Raw genomic sequence first — 11,277 nt, forward strand, 5'->3', positions numbered from 1 at the left:
AAAAAAAAAAAAAAAAAAAAAAATTAGGTGTACGTAGTAGCACACACCTATAGTCCCAGCTACTTGGGAGGCCGAAGTGGGAGGCTTGTTTGAGCTCAGGAGGTTGAGGCTGCAGTGAGCCATGACTGCGCCACTGCACTCCAGCCTGGGTGACAGAGCGAGACTTCATCTCAAAAATAAATAAACCAGACACATTCATAATATAAGTGGAAAAGCAGATTCTAAAAACTATATATAGGGGCTGGGCATGGTGGCTCACACCTGTAATTCCAGCACTTTGGGAGGCTGAGACAGGCGGATCACCTGAGGTCAGGAGTTCGAGACCAGCCTGGCCAACATGGTGAAACCCCATCTCTACTAAAAATACAAAAAAATAGCCAGGCATGGTGGCGGGCGTCTGTAGTCCCAGCTACTTGGGAGGCTGAGGCAGGAGAATCGCTTGAACACAGGAGGTAGAGGTTGCAGTGAGCCGAAATCGCACCATTGCACTCCAGCCTGGGCAGCAAGAGTGAAACTCTATCTCAAAAAATAAATAAATAGCTGGGTGTGGTGGCTCACGCCTGTAATCCCAGCACTTTGGGAGGCTGAGGCAGGCAGATCACCTGAGGTTGAGAGTTCGAGACCAGCCTAACCAACATGGAGAAACCCCATCTCTACTAAAAATAAAAAATTAGCTGGCCATGGTGGCGCATGCCTGTAACCCCAGCTACTTGGGAGGCTGAGGCAGGAGAATTGCTTGAACCCGGGAGGCAGAGGTTGCGGTGAGCAGAGATTGCGCCATTGCACTCTAGCCTGGGCAACAAGAGTGAAACTCCATCCCAAAAAATAAATAAATAAATAAATAAAAACTATATGTTGGATGACCCTGTTTTTGAAAGAAGTTGAAAAAGTATTTTAAAGGGATTATCTCTGAAAGTTTGCAAATTAAGGGGATTTAGTTTCTTGTTTTTATTCTTTTTTTTTTTTTTTTTAAGACAGAATTTTGCTTTTGTTGCCCAGGCTGGAGTGCAACAGCACAATCTTGGCTCACTGCAACCTCTGCCTCCCAGGTTCAAGCAATTCTCCTGTCTCAGCTCCCCGAGTAGCTGGGATTACAGGCATGCGCCACCGCACGTAGCCCTATTCTTTATTTTCTATAACAAACTTGTAGTTTATAATCAGAGACAAATGTAGCTAGAACTATATATCTAACCCTTCCCTAACTTCTCCACATCTTTAAAAAACAGAACGCTTTATACATATGAAAATGTCACATTGTGGTGCTTGCCTGGGCAGCACATATACTAAAATTGGATACTGATACAGAGATTAGCGTGGCCCCTGAGCTCACAAATTCGTGAAGTCTTCCATTAAAAAAAAAAAATATGGCCGGACGCGGTGGCGCACACCTGTAATCCCAGCACTTTAGGAGGCCAAGGCAAGCAGATGACGAGGTAAGCAGATGACGAGATTGAGACCATCCTGGCCAACATGGTGAAACCCAGTCTCTACTAAAACTACAAAAATTAGCTGGGCAAGGTGGCACACGCCTGTAGTCCCAGCTACTCGAGAGGCTGAGGTAGGAGAATCGCTTAAACCCGGGAGGTGGAGGTTGCAGTGAGCCGAGATCACGCCACTGCACTCCAGCCTGGCGACAGAGCAAGGGTCGGTCTCAAAAAAAAAAAAAAAAAAAAAATGCGGCCCGGCACGGTGGCTCACGCCTGTAATCCTAGCACTTTGGGAGGCCGAGGTGGGCAGATCACCTGAAGTCAGGAGTTCAAGACCAGCCTGGCCAACCATGGAACCCACAAGGTGGAGTGAGCCAAGATCACGCCACTGCACTCCAGCCTGGGCGACAGAGTGAAGACTTCGTCTCAAAAAAAAAAAAAAAATGTACATTGTACACCATAAATATATACAATTTTTATTTGTTAATTATACCTTAATAAAGCTGGTGGTGGTAGCAAAGAGATTATGTAGAACTAGAAAACCTCAATGAATAGATTCTGAGTAAACGCCACCATTTGAGTCTTCTAGACTTACCGATCCACTCATTATCCTACATATTTGTTTCAACTATTGCTGACTGCCAGTTTACAACTCTAGAAACTTTTTTCCCCAATAAATCAAACCACTCCCCTCAAACAAACAAACAAAAGACAGCTGGATTGAACGGCCTAATAGGAAACTGACAGAGTAAAGAGAGATTGTTTCCTAGCTTTTAGGTGAAAGGCAAATATTTTACTTTTTTTTTTTTTTTTGACACAGGATCTCTCTCTGTTGCCCAGGCTGCAGTGCAGTGGTGCAGTCAGGGCTCACTGCAGTCTTCACTTCCTGGGCTCAAGTGATTCCCCCACCTTAACCTCCTAAGTGTCTGAGACCACAGGTGTGCACCACTTCACTTAGCTAATTAAAAAAATTTTTTTTGTAAAGACAAGATTGCCCTATATGCTTAAGCTGGTCTGAAACTCCTGGCCTCAAGCCCTCTTCCTGCCTTGGACCTCCAAAGTGTTGGGATTACTGTGTGAGCCACTGTGCTGGACCACATCTTGCTTTGGAGATGTCTCCAAAGCTGCTCCCCACACCTTGGGAAGGATTATGCAATGACTCCTGCTGGTCAGCTGTCACTCAGGTGCTTTTTCTTTTTTAACCTCTCCATCCTACATTTATTTATTTATTTTTATGTTTTTAGTAGAGATGGGGTTTTGCCATGTTGGCCAGGCTGGTCTTGAACTCCTGGTCTCAAGTGATCTGCCCGCCTTGGCCTCCCAAAGTCCTAGGATAACAGGTGTGAGCCACTGCACCCAGCCCATCCTATACTTTTTTTTTTTTTTTTTTTTTTTTTTTTGAGACGGAGTCTGGCTCTGTAGCCCAGGCTAGAGTGCAGTGGCCGGATCTCAGCTCACTGCAAGCTCCGCCTCCCGGGTTCACGCCATTCTCCGGCCTCAGCCTCCCGAGTAGCTGGGGCTACAGGCGCCCGCCACCTCGCCCGGCTAGTTTTTTGTATTTCTTAGTAGAGACGGGGTTTCACCGTGTTAGCCAGGATGGTCTCGATCTCCTGACCTCGTGATCCACCCGTCTCGGCCTCCCAAAGTGCTGGGATTACAGGCTTGAGCCACCGCGCCCGGCCCATCCTATACTTTTATTTACTTTTTTCCTTAAGAGAATCTTCACTTGACATCAGCTGAACTTCATCTTGTGCTTTGAAGGACAAGACAGACCATTTTCTGTTTTGTTTTGTTCTGTTTCTTTGAGATGAAGTCTCGCTCCGTCTCCCAGGCTGCAGTACAGTGGTGTGATCTCGGTTCACTGCAACCTCCACCTCCCGGGTTCAAGCGATTCCCCTGCCTCAGCCTCCCTAGTAGCTGGGATTACAGGCATGCGCCACCACACCCAGCTAATTTTTGTATTTTTAGTAGAGATGGGGTTTCACCATGTTGGCCAGGATGGTCTCGATCTCTTCACCTCATGATCTGCCCACCTTGGCCTCCCAAAGTGCTGGGATTACAGGCATGAGCCACTGCACCTGGCCTTGTTTTGTTTTGTTTTGAGACAGAGTCTCGCTCTGTCACTCAGGCTGGAGTGCAATGGCAGGATCACGGCTCACTGCAGCCAGGACCTCCCAGGCTCAAGCTATCCTCCCACCTAGGCAAAACGGATCTTTATCGAAGGTTTTTCTTTTTTTTTTTCCCCCCAACTGTCTATAGAATAAAAGTAGTCAATAATTTGATAAGCATAATATTCATTCTATTATGTCTCCATGAGAGAGAAATGTAGGCCAGGGGCAGTGGCTCACACCTTTAATGCCAACATTTTGGGAGGCTGTGGCTGTGGCTGGAGGATCACTTGAGGCCAGGAGTTCGAGACCAGCCTGGGCAACATAGGGAGACCCCCATCTCTACAAAAAATAAAAAAATTATCTGGGTATGGTGGCATGTGCCTGTAGTCCCAGCTACTTGGGAGGCTGAGGTGGGAAAATTGCTTGAATCTGGGAGGTCGAGGCTGCAGTGAGCCATGATTATACCACTGCACTCCCACCTGGGCAACAGAGCAAGACCCTGTCTCAAAAAAAAGAAATGTGAAAGAGAACAGGCCCTAGGTCCACTATCTAGGGAACAGTATATGCTGTGAGCTAAATTGTGTCCCCCTAAATTTGTATGTTGAGGTCCAAACCCCTAGTACCTCAGAATGTGACTGTGTTGGAGAGAAGGCCTTTACAGAGGTGACTAAGGTAGCACGAGGTCATTAGGGTGGGCCATAATCCAGTGTAACTGCTGTCCTCATGAATGAGGACACAGAACACTCAGACCAAGGGATGACCATGTGAGGACGCAGAGGGAGACAGGGAGAAGGGCCTCAGAAGAGACCACACCTGCCAGCACCTGCATCCTCCACTTCCAGCCTCCAGAACTGTAAGAAATGCATTTCTGTTGTCTGAGCGCCCCAGTCTGTGGATTTTGTTACGGCTACGGCAGTCCAGGCTGACGAATTCAGTGTATTAACATTTCCAAACTGAAACAAACAACAGGTTTCCATTGCACAGAGGTGGAAGCGTTCTCTGCACAATTCTCAAGCAGGGTGAAATTCCTACGGGGGTCTTATCCTCAGCTCTCCAGGAGCTTCCTGAAGAAAAGTCAAAAGGAAGGAAAGGCTTCCTCCAATCTTGTTGAGCTAAAATCTTCATCTTCAGTAATCTTGTTTGATAAAATATTCTGAAAATGAGAGTTAACTAAGTTGTGTGTGATGACCTTGTTGGGGCGTTAAACAGTCAGAGTTTAAATTCCAGCTTGGCTACCAAGTGAGCCTCGGTTTCCACATCACTCATTTTTTCACTGCACATTTATTGAATGTGTGGAAAACAGAGGAGTCGTGATGTCTGCCTCTCAGGCTGCCACGCGTGGAACACAGGAGCAGAATTGCTAAGAAGATAGTTTGCTTGGGAACCTGAAGTTGAGATTTCTGTAGCCCAACTAACATTTTCCAACACAGCTTTCTGTGATGATGAGAATGTGCTCGGCCGGGCATGGTGGAGCGTGCCTGTAATCCCAGCTACTCGGGCAGCTGAGGCACGAGAAGTCCTTAAACCTGGCAGGCAAAGGTTGAAGTGAGCTCACATCTCGGCACTCCAGCCTGGACAACAGAATGAGACTCTGTCTCAAAACAGCAACAACAAACAGTTGGGCGGCCGGGCGCAGTGGCTCACGCCTGTATTCCCAGCACTTTGGGAGGCCAAGGCGGGCGGATCACCTGAGGTCGGGAGTTTGAGACCAGCCTGACCAACATGGAGAAACCCCGTCTCTACTAAAAATACAAAATTAGCTGGGCATTGTGGTACATGCCTGTAATCCCAGCTACTCGGAAGTCTGAGGCAAGAGAATCGCTTGAACCCGGGAGGTGGAGGTTGCGGTGAGCCGAGATCTCGCCTCTGCACTCCAGCCTGGGCGACAAAAGCAAAACTCCGTCTCAAAAAAAAAATAAATAAATACAGTTGGGCACAGGGGCTCAGGCCTATAATCCCAGCACAATGAGAGACTGAGGCAGGTGAATCACGTGAGGTCAGAGGTTCGAGACCATCCTGGCCAACATGGCAAAAACCTGTCGCTACTAAAAATACAAAAATCAGCCGGGCGTGGTGGCACACACCTGTAATCCCAGTTACTCAGGAGGCTGAGGCAGGAGAATCGCTTGAACCTGGGAGGTGAAGGTTACAGTGAGCCGAGGTCACACCACTGCACTCCAGCCTGGGCAACAGAGTGAGACTCCATCTCAAAAAAAAAAAAGAAAAATGTTCTCCATCTGCACCATCCAGTGTGGTAGTCACTAGCCACATGTGGCTATTGAGGACCTGAAATGTAGCTAGCCTGACGGAAGAACTGAATTTGAATTAATTTGAATGTAAATAGCCACATGTTGGCCAGCACAGCTGTGCACCATCTCAGACAGAGATGCCTAGCAACAATTGCATAACACTTGCAGAGCTTGTGAAAAAATTTGGGACTGTGGGAGGGAGCAAGTGTAAATGTGTAAAGTTATGGGAGTTACTAAGTGTGGATTAAGATGACATTAGCCTGGTGTGGTCGCACACACCTGTCGTCCCAGCTACTTGAGAGGCTGAGGCTGAGGAGGAAGGATCACTTCTACCCAGGAGGTTGAGGCTGCAGCGAGACATGATTGTGCCATTGCACTCAGTCTGGGCAGCAAAACGAGACCATTCTCAAAAATTCATTGGCTGGGCGTGGTAGCTCATGCCTATAATCCCAGCACTTTGGGAGGCCAAGGAGGGTGGATTATTTGAGGTCAGGAGTTCAAGCCCAGCCTGGCCAACATGGTGAAACCCCATCTCTACTAAAAATACAAAATTAGCCAGACGTGGTTTTAGCACATGCCTGTAGTCCCAGCTACTCGGGAGGCTGAGCCAGGAGAATCGTTTGAACCCGGGAGGCAGAGGTTGTAGTGAGCTGAGATTGTGCCACTGCACTCCAATCTGGGCCACAGAGTGAGACTCTGCCTCAATAATAATAATAATTAATTAATAGTAATAATTTCATAAGGTTTAAAACTTCTTTTTTAATGATTCCTCCTGGACAGGCATGATGGTGGATGCCTAGAATCCCAGCACTTTGGGAAGCTGAGGTGGGAGGATCACTTGAGTCCAGGAGTTGGAGTCCGGCCTAGGCAACATAGTGAGACCCCATCTCTACAACAAATAAAAAAATTACTCAGGCATGGTAGCATGTGCCTCTGGTCCCATCTGCACAGGAGGCTGAGGCAGGAGGATCACTGGGGCCCAGGAGGTCAAGGCTGCAGTGAGTCGTGATTGTGCCACTCCACTCCACCCTGGGTGACAAAGTAAGACTGTCTCATAAAAAAGAAAAAGATTCCTCCCGCGTCTGTCTTGCCCTTCCTGTGCCGTCCTGCTGCTATAGTTAACCCACTTTTTCGTTTCCAGTGTTTCAGTGTTTATGCAAAAATAATAATGGGCTTGCAATTTCCCACCCTTTGTGCACAAAAGGAAGCATACTGTTCTATAGCTCACTTCTCACTGAATGTGTCCTGGAGATATTTCTGCACCAATCAATACAGTCTTCCTCATACTTGTTTATTCTCCATAGTATTCCATTGTGGGAAGTACCTTAGTGGGTTTTTTCCTCTCTCTCTCGTTTTTTTGTTTTGTTTTTTTTTTTTTTTTGAGGCAGTCTCTCTCTGTTGCCCAGACTAGAGTGCAGTGGTGTGATCATGGCTCACTGCAGCCTCGATCTCCCCAGCTCAAGTGATCCTCCCATTTCAGCCTCCTGAGTAGCTGGGACTACAGGCATGTGCCCCCAAACCTGGCTGATTTTTAAAAGCTTTTGTTTGTTTGTTTGTTTTTTGTAGAAACAGGGTCTTGATATGTTGCCCAGGCTGGTCTCAAAGTCCTGGGCTCAAGTGATACTCCTGCCTGGGCCTCTTAACGTACTGGGATTAATTACAAGCATAAGCCAACCGCGTCCAGCCTTACCTTAGTGTTTTTAACTAGTCCCCTATAGATAGGCAATTTGCACATTAATAATGTGTGGGAATTTTTTTTTTTTTTTTTTTTTTGAGACAGGGTCTTGCTCTGTCCCTAGACTGAAGTGCAGTGGTGCAATCCTAGTGCACGTAAGCAATCCTCCTACCTCAGCCTCCCAAGTAGCTAGGAATACTACTGGTGTGTGCCACCACACCTGGCCCAAAGATTAAATTTATGTATCTCTATCTCTCTAAATATCTGATATAGAACAACATATGACTGACCAAAGGCAAAAATCAGGAAACCTTTTTCAAGGTCACATTCTACCTTAGCCTGATATAGTTTGTCCTAAGTATGCATCAGTACTTTGGAAATGGAACTTAGACCCAACTTTTTTTTGTTGTTGTTGTTGTTGTTGTTGTTGTTGAGACAGAGTCTCGCTGTGTCACCCAGGCTGGAGTGCAGTGGTGCAATCTTGGCTCACTACAACCTCCGCCTCCTGGGTTCAACTGATTCTTGTGCCTCAGCCTCCCGAGTAGCTGGGATGACAGGCATGCACCAACACGTCTGGCTAATTTTTGTATTTTTAGTAGAGATGGGGTTTCACCATTTTGGCCAGACTGGTCTCAAATTCCTGACCTCAAGTGATCCGCCTGCCTCGGCCTCCCAAAGTGCTGGGATTACAGGCATGAGCCACCGCACCCACACGCGGCCTAGACACACTTTAAAAATGTTGCTCTAATTCTTAGCCCTCTTCTGCCAGTCACCCTCCTTTCTCCTCAAACCATTCTTCCTTCCTAATCTTCCTACTCCCAAACTACAGAAGAAAGAGAACTGCTGGATAATTCTTCTTGAAACATTTGAGATTCACGACAAGGGGCAGAATCTAGGTAGAAAGTGCTTAACTAGATGTTAAGCCCTGTGGCTTGAGCCCCAATATTAAACCAAAGAGGTATAGTAAAAGCTGGTGATAGACCAGGAGAAAGCCTGCCCCCTCCTGTGCCCCCAGCTTTACCCCCGTGTGGCTTAGGTCATGGCCAAAGCCATGTAGGGGCAGTGTCGAAGGAGCTCAGGACTGATGGACCAAAAGACAAGGCACATCCAGAAAGAATTTTGGAGGCCCATTTCGTATTTGAAATACTTCAAAAATTTCCATCAACATCAGGGCTAATATTTGCATAGGCTGTTACTTCAAGTAAAAACACAGATGGGTACAAGGTGAGGAAAGGGAGGTAGGATCAGTGCTGGGCTAGCACTGGTGTGTGAAGTAACCTGGTTAAACCATGCTGTGCTTCTGTTCTGTCCTATTGTCTCTGGAAAACCATCTAAATTTGCTTTATAAACATGTATAAGCCATTCTGTATAAGTGCATGGCTAAGAAGATCATTGTTCTGTTAAGTTTTTTCTTTTTACTTTTTTTTTTTTTGAGACGGAGTCTTGCTCTGTCGCCCAAGCTGGAGTGCAGTGGCGCGATCTCAGCTCACTGCAAGCTCCATCTCCCCGGTTCACGCCATTCTCCTGCCTCAATCTCCCCAGTAGCTGGGACTACAGGCACCCGCCACCACACCCGGCTAATTTTTTTTTTTTTTGTATTTTTAGTAGAGACGGGGTTTCACCGTGTTAGCCAGGATGGTCTCGATCTCCTGACCTCGTGATCCACCCACCTCGGCCTCCCAAAGTGCTGGGATTACAGGCGTGAGCCACTACACCCGGCCCTGTTTGTTTTTTCTTAGAGACAGGGTTTCACGCCAGGCTAGAGTGCAGTGGTACAATCTCGGCTCACTGTGGCCTCCTAGGCTCAAGCCATCCTCCCACCTCAGCCTCCGGAGTAGCTGAGACTACAGGCTCATGCCACAGTGCTTGACTGATTTATTTTTGCAGAGATGGGGTCTCCCTATGTTGCCCAGGCTGGTCTGGGAACTCCTGGGCTCAAGCGATCCTCCCACCTTAGCCTTCCAAAATGCTGAGATTACTGTTGAGAGCCACCATTCCCAGCTCATTGTTTTATTTTGAAAGAACATTAATAAAAATGATGGCCGGGCACGATGGCTCACATCTGTAATCCCAGCACTTTGGGAAGCTGAGGTGGGAGGATTGCTTGAGCTCAGGAGTTCAACACCAGCCTGGGCAACATGATGAAACCCCATCTCTACAGAATACAGAAAAAAAAAAAAAATTAGCTGGGCGTGGTAGCTCACGCCCGTATCCCAGCAGCTCGGGAGACTGAAATGGGAGGATCACTTGAGCCTGAGAAGGTCAAGGCTGCAGTAAGATCATGCCACTGCCATCCAGCCTAGGTAACAGAGTGAGACCCTGCCTCAAATTAAAAAAAAAAAGATTGTATAGATATCTGCCACTAAGTGTTTATTCTGTGCCAGCCAGATCCTGGGCATTTTACCTGGAATACCTTAACTAGTTGCTTGCTTTCTTTCTTTCTTTCTTTTTTTTTTTTGAGACGGAGTTTCACTCTGTCACCCAGGCTGGAGTGCAGTGGCGCGATCTTGGTTCACTGCAAGTTCCGCCTCCCAGGTTCATGTCATTCTCCTGCCTCAGTCTCCTGAGTAGCTGGGACTACAGGTGTCTGCCACTACGCCTGGCTAATTTTTTGTATTTTTAGTAGAGCTGGGGTTTCACCATGTTAGCCAGGATGGTCTTGATCTCCTGACCTCGTGATCCGCCCGTCTCGGCCTCCCAAAGTGCTAGGATTACAGGCGTGAGCCACCAAGCCCGGCACCTTAACTAGTTTCTAAACTCCAGAAATATTAGTGTTCTCAGGCTTTCAGAAGAGAGCCATGGTATAACACGAGGTGCTTGGTAAATGCATGGTAATGTGGTCGGCTTGCTGTTTTCACTCAGGCCTGGTGACTTCCTCACCTGTGCGGGGTCTGCCCATTTTAACGCACTTGCAACATGCATTTCTGGACAGTAGGTGGCGCCATGGAACCACCTACAGTTCCCGTTTTGTGGCAGCCCGTTTTTAGTGGATGAGGGGAGTCTATCGGTTGATAAAAAAGACGGTGAGACTTTTAAAGCATATCCATTGCCAGTGATAACGAGGAGACGTAAGCAGGAAAGGAGGCAAAATGATCCAATATGCCAGTGGTCAGGAAACATGTCTCAGGAGGTGGCACAGAAACTGGCAAGTCCTTGGCATGCCTCTGCGTGGGCCAGGCTAAGAGAGCTGTGGACTGAAGAGAAGCAGGTGTTAGACGTGCAGACAATTCCCGGGCAGGAGCTGGAGGCTGAGGAAAAAGGCAGCTTGCGACATGCTGGAGTTTTCTCTAGGAGCAAGCTGTGTGTGTCTTGAGAGAATTGCTTCGTTACTATAACCACATTGACAAATGTCAAGTTGGCTAATAAATCGTACTTGGTAGAATAAAGAGGACATTTCTCAGTGCACGATCCTGTTTCTTCCACAATTCCAGTCTCCTCTCCATGGTGCCTTCTCTGAGGCCATCTGTGCTTTCCCGGAGCTCTGTGTCACCTCTCCTGCTAGTCATCCTTAGCCATCAACAGCATGAAGCTGTCCAGGGGTAACCAGTGAGTTCAGCTCAAAACAGGGGAATGCCAGAGTGTTGTCAGCATGAGTGGGGAGAAACATGTAATTCAAGAATGTAAAAAGGCACGTAGTTCAAAGCCTCTCAATCTATAAAGGAGGCAAATCATCGGCAGAAATAGGGTCAGAACCCGGGAAGATTTTGCCTTAGTCGAACCATCACTTTATTTCTGCACTTACAATGCTGGTCTCAAGGAATTGAATTGATGCTAGTTCATTTCTTCTATGATCTATTAAACTGATCAAAAAGAGC

The sequence above is a fragment of the Theropithecus gelada genome, chromosome 11, assembly GCF_003255815.1.
Source record: "Theropithecus gelada isolate Dixy chromosome 11, Tgel_1.0, whole genome shotgun sequence".
Taxonomy (NCBI): domain Eukaryota; kingdom Metazoa; phylum Chordata; class Mammalia; order Primates; family Cercopithecidae; genus Theropithecus; species Theropithecus gelada.